Raw genomic sequence first — 14,857 nt, forward strand, 5'->3', positions numbered from 1 at the left:
TCCTAGGCTTCTTGTATGCTGGAGTATGAAGAGGTAGAAGTCACTATTTTTAAAACATGCCTTCATAATGTATACTCCAGAAGGGCACAGTTTTTCTATCCTGATGATAAAGAGCAGACTATATAGATGAGCGCCTCAGATGTGGCTGCTCTAGCAGCAAGGGTAGGTATAATATTGACTAGAAATGCTATATGGGTGCTTACTGGACTGGCATCAGCATGAAAGCTGAAGGCTAATTGTCAGCGACAGAGTCAGCAGATTAACTCTAAATCCAGGGAGATCAGGCCCAGCATTAAACCAAGTAAAGCTAAAACTGACACCAATACTGAGACTTCAGGTCTTGGCATCAATGTCACGAGTACTGTTTGCACTGGGAGCAATGCCACTGACCAAAACAATGCCAAGAAGTGTCAGATATTTTATTAACCCATGCAGTGACAAACCTGACAAAGCAGCAGTCTAAATCAACACAGTTGTATTCAAAAAACAGTATACATAGCTTATCAAGTTAAACATAGTAGCCAATGAAACTATTCTTGACATGAGTACTATTTGGCCTTTAATAATGTTTCTTTTTTGATGGAAAGGATGACAACTATTATAATGTAAAAGAGAATTTGAATATGTCTCCTTCTATAAATATTAGAAACATAATTAAATTTATTATAATCTTTGGAGATGGTAAAATCAAAAAAAAAATTAATGGAATCTAATTCAATAGAATATGTAAACTTTAAAAAACTTGTAGAGGCATTCAGTTCTGTCAAAATGTACCTAAACTAAATACATCATAAGTTCACAGAATTAATATATCATCCAAAAACCTGAAATAATGAAATAGTTTTGTAAAATGAGGTGCTGTATGTTCCCAATCAGCAAGTACTAAATTGGCATATGTGGGAGCATATCTTGCCCCCATTGCAACACCTGTCACTTGATGGTAAAATTCACCATCAAAATGGACATAGTTGTTCTTTAGTACTATTTCCAAAATTTCAGAAATAATATATACCTCATTCTTAGTTTTGGCTCTATCTTTCATTAACATATTGTAAAAGTGTTGCAAACCTAATTCATTTTTTTATGATAAAAATGGCATTCTTGCTTAAAGGAATATCATTCAACAACCCCTGCAGCAACTGCCAGGAATCATGGAACATGTTTTTCATTATCCACTTAACATTTACTGTGCACATCAACATGCATAGCTCAGGGCACTGTTTTTAACTTACCAGTGGAGACAATAGGTCTAAGTGGAAGGTTTTGAACATTTTGTGGACTTCTGCTATTCCAAAAATTGCTAGAACTACAGGTTTGTCCACTTTAAAAATACATAATTTGGCATAAAGCCTTGAAGAACTAAATCTTGTAAATAAAAATCTATTTTTGGAATATGCTATATTAATATAATTTCTTGATCCCTCTCTATATGTATTGGTATTGTTGAGTAACCAACATTTTATTGGCATACATAAAAAAATCCATAATAAGAACTCCCCCACCCTTATCTGGTTTCATAACATGGATATCTTTGTTGGCCCTAATCTGAACAAGCATCTCTGTTTTCTCTGGCATTGTTAAATTGTCACTAACTTTTTTGTTAGTTTTCAGTAAACACCTAAAATTGCTTTTACAGATCCTTTCGAAAATAGATAATAAAGGGTAACTAGGTGGCATAAAGGTACTTTTACTTTTCAGCCTAAATGCTGCAGAGGTGGGAGGGGAAATGCCAAAAAATTGTAAAATTAAGCTAATAAACAATTTAAAATGCACCAGCACTTGCACAATGTCTTTTTTAAAAGAAGGAATAAATTTATACCCCTTTCTAAATAAAGAAAAATGTGTGGTTCCCACAGCAAAATTGCTATAATTAACCACTTTAAAGCCTTCATTAACTATGATTTTACATGGCGAAGCAACAGATAATGTGCAAACATCAGAAAATGTCTTGTTTAATTTCTCTTTTTGTTTCTCCCCTTCTTTGTCCATCTTGGCTGTTATGGGGAATTCATCTGTTGATTCCCAAAAGGGGGACTCTGAAGGATATGTCTAATAGAAGGCTGTGGTTCATTGTTGACTGATTCACTGTTAGTAAAGTTAAGAAACAGACCAGTCTCATTTGTAATAAAAAGGACTACAAACACAATCTTCATCAGTATATTGCTGCCTTACGTTAAATGCACTATAAACTTTACTTTGGTTAAAGAAGTATAAGCACAATTTTCATTGTGCTGCTGCATATCTCTAAGGAGTTTTTTTATGCTTTCTAATTTTGTTCTTTTCTCACCAAATTATCAACTCTGTTAAAATTTGAAAGTATCCTTGTTTATATGCCAGAAATTAGGTGTCATTTTCTATACTGGTGTAAATGCATAATTTTGTTTACTAAAACTAGTATTCTTTGTTCTTTATCAGTGATAAATAGTTTCATCAGTTTGATTCCCATTTGGTCAAACAAATCGACCAACTCATGATGTAAAGGGGAATTGAAATTTAGACCAACAGGATAGTTCCACAGCCTCAGTCCTCTAGGTACTCTTTTATTTATTTTTTTATTTTTATACACTCAGCCAAATACATGTCTAATTGCAGGTTTCTAAACTTATCAGGGAACTAGTTAAGTCTCTGAAAGCAGACATTGAGGTAAAATAGCCTCCAAAGCTAAGGATAACCATAAGGCATTTTTCAGTTATGTCTGCAATTTTAAGTGCAACACTCAGCAATGTGTGGAATTAGTTGTAGATGACATCATACATTTCAACTCCTAAGATCAAGAAATCTGGTTAATGCCATATATCATGGGGGGGACAAAGGCCTAAAAATAGGGACAATTTTTGAATATTGGTCTTACAAACTTAGAAAGTTGAGAGAATAACAGATTATGAATTAACATGCATTTTCTGAAGAGTATGATGTCTGTAACTCAAATGCCTGTCATTATTTTTGGACTTTAATCCTCAGTGATTTGCCAGAAAACCAACATTTTATGAGGAACAGACTAAAAATACGAGGCAAAAATCTGGACATTCTAAGAAAATCTGCACAGTTGAGAGCTATGGATGATGTCACCTATACTCAGAAGATAGAGCAAATCTGCTGGCCAACAAATTCATTTCAAATTTCACCTCCCCATCTCCCCCAGTTCTCCCCCAGGAAATACCCTCAACTATTCCACCGCCAATTATCACCAAAGAACAGGTTGCCATTGTGCTCTCTAAAGCTAAAAACATGGCTTGAGTAGGACCTGACAATATACCAGGTTGTTTTCTAAACAGTTTAAATCAGGACTTGTCAGGCACATTAGGATCTCTGTTTAACCACAACCTCCAGACTGGCTTTATCTCAGTAGAGTGGAGGACAACAACAGCCATCCCTCTACATAAAGGGGGGCCATCTATTGACTTTGGAAATTGCAGACCCATAGGTTTGACTTGTCTTATATCTAAGGCCATGGAAAGAATAATGATGGACCTGATAAATGATATAGGAAATCTACAAATTCTGGACCCGACCCAAATTGGCTTGGTCAAAGGCAAGTCATGCCTACTGAATCTGGTGGATTTCTCTGAGAAAGTCACTAAGGCCATGGATGTGTGTAAAACAGTACATACAGCCTACCTTGACCTGACCAAGGCATTTGACACATTTCTCCACTCAAGTATTATAAATAAACTCACAAAACTGGGCATAATTCCCAATGTCACCAGAAGGATAGCTAATTGGCTCATGGACAGGACATATGTGGCTAAAGTGGGTGAATCCAGATCCAGCAAGAGGCCATTTACTAGTGGTGTGCCACAGGGCTCAGAACTGGGACCACTCCTGTTTGGAATATACTTCTTCGAAGTCAAGGCTAATGTGGAAGGCCTCTGGATGACAACATTTGCCAAAGACTGCAAGCTGAGGGAATCACTGACTCTCCTCAATGATGCAGATATCCTTCTTGAGGGTCTAGATCAGACAAATGGTTGGTGCTAAAACCATGGCCTAAAACTAAATGAGAAAAGATGCATTATCATACCCCTTGGGAAGTCAAGTACCCCCTGCAACTTACAACAGTAGACTCAGAGGTCAGAGATCTAGGTAAAGAGATAGTAGTTTGAACTTTGACCACCTTGTGTCCACAATTGAGAGGAAGTCCTTCTATGTGGCACAACTTAAAAGTAAAGGCATGGCATCACAACTTAAAAGTAAAGGCATGGCATCCAGATCCAAGGAAATTATAGTCCTGCTGTATTCATCCTTCATTAGACCAATAATCAAGCACAGTGCGCCATTTGGGATGTACTTAACTAGGCACTTACAGCAGCTGGAGCAACCTCAGAGGTTCCTCACAAAGAAAATACAGGGTGTAAACAACTTGAACTATGTGGATAGACTAAAAGCACTGTCCCTTTACTCTTTTTCCTAACAACTATTAAGGGGAGACTTATGCCTGACCTACAAGGCGGTCACAGATCCAGCCCTGATGGAGCTGCTTCACATCTGCAAGTCAAACAGCCTGAGGGTTACCTGATCTAGGGATCTAAACTTAGCAACTCAAACAAAAGATGCTGGACTAATAGATATGTGTCTCAGAGGTTGCCCCTTCTTTGGAACAGACTTCTAATTCACATATGTGTCTCAGAGGTTGCCCGTTCTTTGGAACAGACTTCTAATTCACATATGTGTCTCAGAGGTTGCCCCTTCTTTGGAACAGACTTCTAATTCACATATGTGTCTCAGAGGTTTGCCCTTCTTTGGAACAGACTTCTAATTCACATATGTGTCTCAGAGGTTGCCCCTTCTTTGGAACAGACTTCTAATTCACATATGTGTCTCAGAGGTTGCCCCTTCTTTGGAACAGACTTCTAATTCACATATGTGTCTCAGAGGTTGCCCTTCTTTGGAACAGACTTCTAATTCACATATGTGTCTCAGAGGTTGCCCCTTCTTTGGAACAGACTTCTAATTCACATATGTGTCTCAGAGGTTGCCCCTTCTTTGGAACAGACTTCTAATTCACATATGTGTCTCAGAGGTTGCCCCTTCTTTGGAACAGACTTCTAATTCACATATGTGTCTCAGAGGTTGCCCTTCTTTGGAACAGACTTCTAATTCACATATGTGTCTCAGAGGTTGCCCTTCTTTGGAACAGACTTATTCACATATGTGTCTCAGAGGTTGCCCTTCTTTGGAACAGACTTCTAATTCACATATGTGTCTCAGAGGTTGCCCTTCTTTGGAACAGACTTCTAATTCACATATGTGTCTCAGAGGTTGCCCCTTCTTTGGAACAGACTTCTAATTCACATATGTGTCTCAGAGGTTGCCCCTTCTTTGGAACAGACTTCTAATTCACATATGTGTCTCAGAGGTTGCCTTCTTTGGAACAGACTTCTAATTCACATATGTCTCAGAGGTTGCCCTTCTTTGGAACAGACTTCTAATTCACATATGTGTCTCAGAGGTTGCCTTCTTTGGAACAGACTTCTAATTCACATATGTGTCTCAGAGGTTGCCCTTCTTTGGAACAGACTTCTAATTCACATATGTGTCTCAGAGGTTGCCTTCTTTGGAACAGACTTCTAATTCACATATGTGTCTCAGAGGTTGCCCCTTCTTTGGAACAGACTTAATTCACATATGTGTCTCAGAGGTTGCCCTTCTTTGGAACAGACTTCTAATTCACATATGTGTCTCAGTGGTTGCCCCTTCTTTGGAACAGACTTCTAATTCACATATGTGTCTCAGAGGTTGCCCCTTCTTTGGAACAGACTTCTAATTCACATATGTGTCTCAGAGGTTGCCCTTCTTTGGAACAGACTACTAATTCACATATGTGTCTCAGAGGTTGCCCCTTCTTTGGAACAGACTTCTAATGCACATGTGTGTCTCAGAGGTTGCGCCTACTTTGGAACAGACTTCTAATTCACATATGTCTCAGAGGTTGCCCTTCTTTGGAACAGACTTCTAATTCACATATGTGTCTCAGAGGTTGCCTTCTTTGGAACAGACTTCTAATTCACATATGTGTCTCAGAGGTTGCCCCTCTTTGGAACAGACTTCTAATTCACATATGTGTCTCAGAGGTTGCCCTTCTTTGGAACAGACTTCTAATTCACATATGTGTCTCAGAGGTTGCCCTTCTTTGGAACAGACTTCTAATTCACATATGTGTCTCAGAGGTTGCCCTTCTTTGGAACAGACTTCTAATTCACATATGTGTCTCAGAGGTTGCCCTTCTTTGGAACAGACTTCTAATTCACATATGTGTCTCAGAGGTTGCCCCTTCTTTGGAACAGACTTCTAATTCACATATGTGTCTCAGAGGTTGCCCTTCTTTGGAACAGACTTCTAATTCACATATGTGTCTCAGAGGTTGCCCTTCTTTGGAACAGACTTCTAATTCACATATGTGTCTCAGAGGTTGCCCTTCTTTGGAACAGACTTCTAATTCACATATGTGTCTCAGAGGTTGCCCTTCTTTGGAACAGACTTCTAATTCACATATGTGTCTCAGAGGTTGCCCCTTCTTTGGAACAGACTTCTAATTCACATATGTGTCTCAGAGGTTGCCCCTTCTTTGGAACAGACTTCTAATTCACATATGTGTCTCAGAGGTTGCCCCTTCTTTGGAACAGACTTCTAATTCACATTAAGCAGAGCCCTTTCTAGCCATCTTTGAATACAGTTTATATCAATGGATAGAGAATCACAAATTCATTAGTGCCTATATCCTTTATGGATAGGGGCAATCTGTAAGATACTCAAGGCAGAGGCATACACCCATGCCATCTTCTTGCTCCTAGGGGCCATATATTGGGTAAAAACAGGCTACATTAGATAGGCTTGTAAGAGCTCTTAAGCCATTAGCCTAGTAATCTCCTATGAACATTTGTATGAAAATTCTCTGATTTTTTTCTTAAAATGGAGAGTATGTATATCCTAAAATAGTTCCATGATATTAATGACCACATTGCAAAGCAAGAATGGAAGCAAATATCTACAATATATCACAAAAATAAACAAGAGTAAAAAGAATGCAAATAAAGGGTTTAATGACTAACACTTTTTTATCAAATTTAAAAAAAAGTAAATGTGTATTTAGAATAAACAACAAGAAAAGAATCATGAACTGCAATAAAGAGGTTGCATAGAAAATGTTACAAGTTAAGGGCTCAGGGATACCACATCTATAAGGAAGTTGCTGCTGTATTATAAAAATATATGAGCTGGAATAACAGAAATCGTAATGAGTTTTAAAATTACTCAAAAGTGGCATACCTTTCTAGAAGAATGAAAAAAAAAAACACAGTGAGACAAACACTTTGCAACCTTTGCTAATAATGAAACTGCACGTTTTTAAGTAGCCACATGGAGCAAATCCTTTTTTGTCAAGGTTCAGTGATCAAATCAAGGTGAAAAGTGCTTAGAAAAACTAATAAACATAAAATAAGCACTGGACACCACGTCTCCACAAAGTAACACACAGTTTAATAGGCAACACATGGAAATCTACGATGTCAGCACAATTGTAAAATCATAAATGGTCCTGTAAATCCACAAGTTTTCATCTGAAAAACTTCCTCAGATGTAATAAACTAGTGCACACAAGGCTTAATTCGACAATTTAAATATTCTAACACACCAATGAGATAACATAGGCAATGAATAAATTAATAAATTAAAATATACAACTCAATTCAATTTCAAAGTGAACAAGCATAAAAAATATAGTATTGCACATGTCCAAACTAGAATACATATTTATACAGTATAATCCCATATTAAAAATGTGTGTATATAAACCAAAATATTCATTTAAAAAAAACGTCATTAACTATCCCTTTTAATCTAGGACTATTTATATGTTAAAAGACCCAGTGTTATTAATATAAAATGTGTTTACATTATAAAATATTACTTCTACCTTAAATATTGTTTAATTTCATAATAAAAATAATAAATATGAATAAATAAGTAAAATGAAAATTGTCATTAAGTAAATACGAGAAAATTAACTGCCAGTATAATTCCCTGTACTCAAGCCTAGTTTTCCATAAACCAGCCTTGGTGTGTTAGAATATTTAAATTGTCTAATTAAGCCTTGTGTGCACTAGTTTATTACATCTGAGGAAGTTTTTCAGATGAAAACTTGTGGATTTACAGGACCGTTTATGTTTTTACAATTGTGCTGACATCGTAGATTTTCGTGTGCTGCCTATTAAACTGTGTGTTACTTTGTGGAGACGTGGTGTCCAGTGCTTATTTTATGTTTATTAGTTTTTCTAAGCACTTTTCACCTTGATTTGATCACTGATTGATTCTTATTGCTCTGAATGTAAAAACCTGCAACCTTTGTCTCATTGCGTGTATAATGACAATTTATTCTTTTACTATACCTGTTTTGTATGAATTCATACATGTATTTTACCTTTGCATTTGGCATTTTTTATAACCTCTAATTGTGTTTGTTATGGAGCTTTTCTCCCCGGGCCTCCACTGAAAATGGGCACATTCTGGCCCAGTGGACTTCCCCGGTAATCAAACTGAAATAAATAAATAAATAAATAAATAAATAAATAAATAAATGCTCATAATTTAGCAGCTCTAAACTTGAGAACAGGTTTCAGTGACACCATGTAATTTAAACCAGGAATCTTGGTGGCTTCCAAAATTAACTGCCAGTATAATTCCCTGTACTCAAGCCTAGTTTTCCATAAACCACCCCTAGGGTCCACATTAACTACCTCTATTTTCAGATGAAAATGTGATTAACAGAAGTGTTTATATTTTTAAAATTGCGCTGACATCGTAGATTTTTGTGTGGTGCCTATTAAACTGTGTGTTACTTTGTGGAGACATGGTGTCCAGTGCTTATTTTACATTTTTTTAAGATTTGGTGATCTAAGAGACAGTTATATTAAGAAAGAGGGTACTGAGGCTGAATCCATGTACATGGTTGTTTTGTGTGCTTTGACCACATATGAATTGATTTTGATATCTCGAAACCTTTTTTTATAATTTAAATAAAATTCATAATCCCAACATTCATGGTCATGGTATGGAACCTGGGAGAATTAATAGAATCAGGACTCCAGTCACAATGATCAGTTTTAGTTTTAAATACGATCTGCAGATGAGTCAGTGGAAATAAGTGAAAAAAACATCTTCACACTCATTAAGTTTGTGCTATCTCTGATTAAGATATCAGTATCTTGAACTACTGTCACAGTCACTACAGACTGCCATGCAGGCATTTATAAATAAACAGTGTTTGTACAATGAAAATAAAGACAGTGAAAAGCCCCAAGAAAGAAAATGAATATAGCATTTTAATTAAAAAGATAAATTCATTTTCTGCTTATAAATGAAAACAATTTTTTGAAGTGGCATAGTCATAACTTCTAATAACTGGGGAATTATGAGTTAAAGAACAGTTCAAAATGCTTTGTATGCTTCTTGTGCTGAAAAGAAATTAAAAAATGAGCCTTTTGTAAGCGAAAACTGGTAGTCAAAGGATGACATACCAGAATTAACCCACTCAGTCTGAGTAGAAATGTGATTACAACTTTGCTCTTGCAAACAGTGATGCAAAATGATAACAGGTTCTATACTGTATTCAACAAAGGGCAAATCAAAGCATGTGTCAAACACCTGTTCTGAGTATTACATCATCCTACACTTTGCTGCATTGCTGTTATGTAAACAAGTTTCACAACATGCAATATGTAAGAGTCTTCTAGCACAAGGAAAAAGATTTCCTGTATTTTTATCTGTCTGAGTTATTCAAACGAAGTATCCTTTGTTAATTACCTGCTTTACTGGAAACCTGTGCATTGATGCTAACCAAATGCATGTGGACGTTTCTATCATAGCTTTTATATTTACTTAACATGAAAGTCTGTTTATGAGCTAGCTGGTGAATTAGATCTCATAGACAAGAGCAATAACCCCTTCATGTTCTCTTAGTGTGTGCTGTAATATTTTTATGCAACCGAAGTTTATAAGCATAGTTATATTGAACTAAACATAATTAACTCACCATTAGTATTCATTTGCTATTTGCAGCATTCCAGTCTCTAGTTGCTTACCAAATAAATCCTTCATTTTCATTCGTGGGCCACCTGTCTGCCACCATTCTCACATTGTGATACTAGCTGGGGCCCCACTGCTCTGTCTGACCTCAATTTGCTGGGATCCCCTACTCTACCCCTTCATTATCACCCCAAATCATATCCATTATTGACTTACTGCCATTCCTACTTACCTGATAAACAAACTTATTGTACCTCCCACTGGTACTAAAAGCATCTATACTTCACCAGTACAGACCCCATACTCCCCTGCTACCAGTTATTCTCAGCCATTTTATAACTATTACACAGGAGGATAAATAAGAAAAATACTCAAATGGCACACAGTCTATTTTTCTATGTAACAGTTGCAATCTTATCCTAAAACAACTAACATTTCAAAACGTATCTTCCATTCACTAACCCCTCTTCTTTTACTTGCACAAATCCTTCACAATTCTATATTTCTGTCCTGATACCCCATACACACATTCTTACATGCAAATCAGAATAAACACACTGCACAGTTTTCATCACTGTCCTCCAATCTACTGGATTCAGGCAAAATGATATAGCATATCAGTGCAAAAACAAGCAGACATACCTTATTGTTTTCAAAGAAGCAACACTGAGCCTGGTCTTGATTCAACCCTCAACTGCTAGGGCTCTTCGCCAAAAGCAACATTTCTGTCATTTAAGAAGACAAGCTCTCCACCAACTGAAACTTGCCCAGTTGAATGCAGGCATTATAAAAATATAGAATAGCTGAGCATCTGCATTGATATTTCTCATTAGGACATCCAAGCTGTTACAGAATCCTGGATAAAAGACGTTTGGTTAGGTAAGAGAATTAGTATCTTATTGTTTTGCAAACCTCTATACAAATAGGTAATGTAGCTGAAGCCACCAAATGACCCCAACTCTTGCCACAAATATCCCTCCTCCCATTCTACTCATCTAACCATTGAGTAACTTTTTTCTGTCTGTTAACCCTGATAAATAAAAAAGATGCATCAGTTTTTACAATATTCACTTCCATATGATCATTTTCATTCTAGGAGATAATTATATCAGCCTCTCACATCCCCACAGACACAAAATAAATGATTTCTTTACAGATCACAATCTTTTAGAAAGAATACATCCCCCAACAAGTCCAAACATGAAACCAAGCAACCATTCCCACCTTCATCTTGCTATTATAATCTTCCAAACTACATTTCAGACACTAAGGTTCTTCACTCTTTCTCGAGTGACCACTCACGTATGCCAAAGAAAGCATTCTCTACAAAAGTCATCTGGTAAAAAGATTTAGACCAAAATATTGCAGCACAAAAGACAGACTGAGCCTCCAGTAATACATCTCCTACTTTTAACTCCAGTGACTCTATAGAGACTGCCAAAATGCTAGAGCCACACTGGTATACATACAGGAGAAATACCTTTGTTGCATCTTCAGCACATAAAAACCCAAACCAAAAGTTGTATTAGTAAAAAACTAAAACCCCTGATTAAAACGAGTGATGAAGAATGGAAATCTTCTTGACTCCACACAAATACAGACAAACAGATTAAGTCATGAATCTTAAAAAGGCAATAGGTAGACATAAGGCAGTCCATCTCCACTCTCAATAAACCTTCTTAAAAGACTGTCCCAAGCATCTATGGAAATGAATCAACTACCTTGCTGGTCAGACATCAGACAAAAAATATGCTGGAAGGCTGTATTAATTGTTCCATAGACACAGGTTCACGAATAGATCATCCATCTCAGTTTTCTGACACAACTGCAAGAGAATCTGAAAATCCCATATCCATAATATCTGGAGACTCAACAGCCAACTGTAATGGACTCCACCCATGGTTTATTAAGATATGCCAGGATCATCTAGGTTACCCCTTATGTTACATCTATAACTTCTGCCTCTGTAACAACAGTATACCCCTTATGTGGAAGCAATCCATAGTTAACCCTCCACTCAAACCTCCCCAAATTCTCTCCCATCAGTGACTTCAGGCCTGTTTACATTTTTGTAAACCTCAAAAAACATTGTGAAAAGTTAACTTATTCTCAATTATCTACCCATATTCAGAAATATAGCATGGCATATCCCCCATTAGCATAACATTTTGATTTGCAGACGTATAGTAACAGCACTGTATATTTTAATAGAGGATGATCTTGAAAATGTTGGGAAGGAAATGGAACAGGTTCATTCTTCAACAACCTTAATTTTGATCTGGTTGCTCATAGCCTATTACTTCCAAGTATGTCACTGATTTACAAGTAAGCACAATAGTCTTGACATGTTGAAGGATTTTCTGCCTTAACAGACCTTCTCTGTGAGAATAAATATGTTTGTCACCAAGTACACCTCTTGTAAAAAGTATATCCCAGAGATCTCTTTTTATTACCTCTTCACCTCTCTATCTTCATTAACAGCCTTCCAACCAAACTTCCACCACTGCCAGTCATCCCATTTGTAAAAGATATAGTTATCTATGGATCAAGTCTTTGTTCCCCCAATAATATTAAAAAAATAAATAAAGATACAGATGCAAATGCACCTGCCTCTATTTTCCAAATAGCTACAGAAATACACGTGTATGGACATATATGAGCATGTCCCTAATGTTGAGAATGAGACTGAATAAGTGCGTGTGTTTGTGTGTGTGTGTGTGTGTGTGTGTGTGTGTGTGTGTGTGTGTGTATGTATGGGTGCGTGTGGGTGTGCGTGTGTGTGCATGTACATGTATGCGTGTGTGTGCATCCGTGTGTGTGTGTGTGTGTGTGTGTGTGTGTGTGTGTGTGTGTGTGTGTGTGTGTGTGTGGGGGGGTGAGTGTGTGTGTGTATATGTATGGGTGCGTGTGGGTGTGCGTGTGTGTGCATGTACATGTATGCGTGTGTGTGCATCCGTGTGTGTGTGTGTGTGTGTGTGTGTGTGTGTGTTTGTGCATGCACATGCATGTGTGCATGGAGGGGTGTGTTTGTGTGTGTACTTGCAAGTGTATGTGTGTGTGCACGTAGCTGCATGTTTGTGTTTATGTGCACATATGCTTATATGTATGATCATGAGTATCTGAGTGTGTACAAGTTGACATGTAGAGGATGCCCTTGCATAAGCTGCTAGGTGCAACACTGGCACGGTCAGGTCTGACAACACAATGTTCAGTTTAGAAACACAGTAATGAGATATTCCTCAATGCAGCTTTATCATATCTTTGAATTGGAATTTCTCTTAGTCACTAATTAACCAACCTGCTTTGGGAAATTGGCATGGGCTTAGAGGAATTCCTTGAATCCTAAGGTAATTTTTCTATTTTATGAATGCATGAAATGATTACACTGTTCTGTAAATTTCTTACATGTATCTTCCATTTCTGTTCCTTAAACATATATTTCTTTGCATTTATTGTATATCCTTTCTTGTGAAAGGTAAATATGCTGAATAATTTTTGTCCCAGTCCCTTCAAGAAATACATCACACCGAATGACATTTGACGACCTTTATTAAATTTCCATAAATGTAAATGTTAACCAATATTTATTAATTTCAACCAAACATGATACAGGTGAAATAACATCCACGTAACATTATCATAGGACAGGACAGCGTAAACCTGCTCATCTTGATCAGTAAGCAGCGTCCATACCTCCACTCACTTACTCATGAAGCAGCGTACCCGCTCACTTCTGTTACCATTTAATGCATTATACCATCAACTAATAAGCAGCTTCCTCCGCTTGCTTATGTACTTATCATGCAGTGTAACTGCTCACTTTCCTTTCCCAACTTATTGAACTGACCGTCCATCACCAGAGGGGGAACAAAAGAGGGCAAGACTGCCCCTCTTCTCTGCCCTATCCCAACTACACATAACCACATCTTCACTAATAAAAATGGGGAGGAAGGGCGGGTAGCAAGTTCATGCCAAAATGTGACTCCTACTCCAGTTACACCTGCCTAACATCCTTTAAGCCCTTCCCTACCCCTATCTCACTTCCTCTCAAACCTCATCCATTCCTATTTAACCCTATCCACCCCCTAACCTCCCAATTTATCCTACTCTATTTATCTACCCCCCCCTTGAAGATGTCCCAGGACAAATTGGTCTGTTCCAAACCTCATTTGTCCTGGTCCCCTTCAAGAAACACATCACACCGAATGACATTTGACGACCTTTATTAAATTTCAATAAACATAAAAGTTAACCAATATTCATTCATTTCAACCAAACATGATACAGGTAAAATAACATCCATGTAACATTATCATAGGACAGGACAGCATAAACCTGCTCATCCTGATCAGTAAGCGGCGTCCATACCTCCACTCACTTACTTATGAAGCAGCGTACCTGCTCACTTCCATTACCATTTAATGCAATATACCATCAACTGATAAGCAGTTTCCTCCGCTTGCTTATGTAGTTATCAAGCAGCGTAACCGCTCACTTTCCTTTCCCAACTTATTGAATTGACCATCCAACACCAGAGGAGGAACAGAAGAGGGCAAGCCTGCCCCTCTTCTCTGCCCACCAGCCTGACCAGGCTGTTCCCCCTCTCTCCACCAAACTTCCATCTCCTAGACATCATTAGGGGATAAGGCCAAACATCATTTGGTGTACAATAATTACCAGGACATTACCAGCCCCTATGAATTACCTAATGATTACCAGGGCATGACCTGCCACTGGAACAGGAATATTCAACTCCTAACCACTAAAACCACCCTTTCCATAGCAACCCCTTTTTCCTGCCCAATGACAAGTAGAAACAACCTGAAAACTTTCAAAT

The sequence above is a fragment of the Protopterus annectens genome, chromosome 2.part1, assembly GCF_019279795.1.
Source record: "Protopterus annectens isolate FY-2018-M chromosome 2.part1, PAN1.0, whole genome shotgun sequence".
Taxonomy (NCBI): Eukaryota; Metazoa; Chordata; order Ceratodontiformes; family Protopteridae; genus Protopterus; species Protopterus annectens.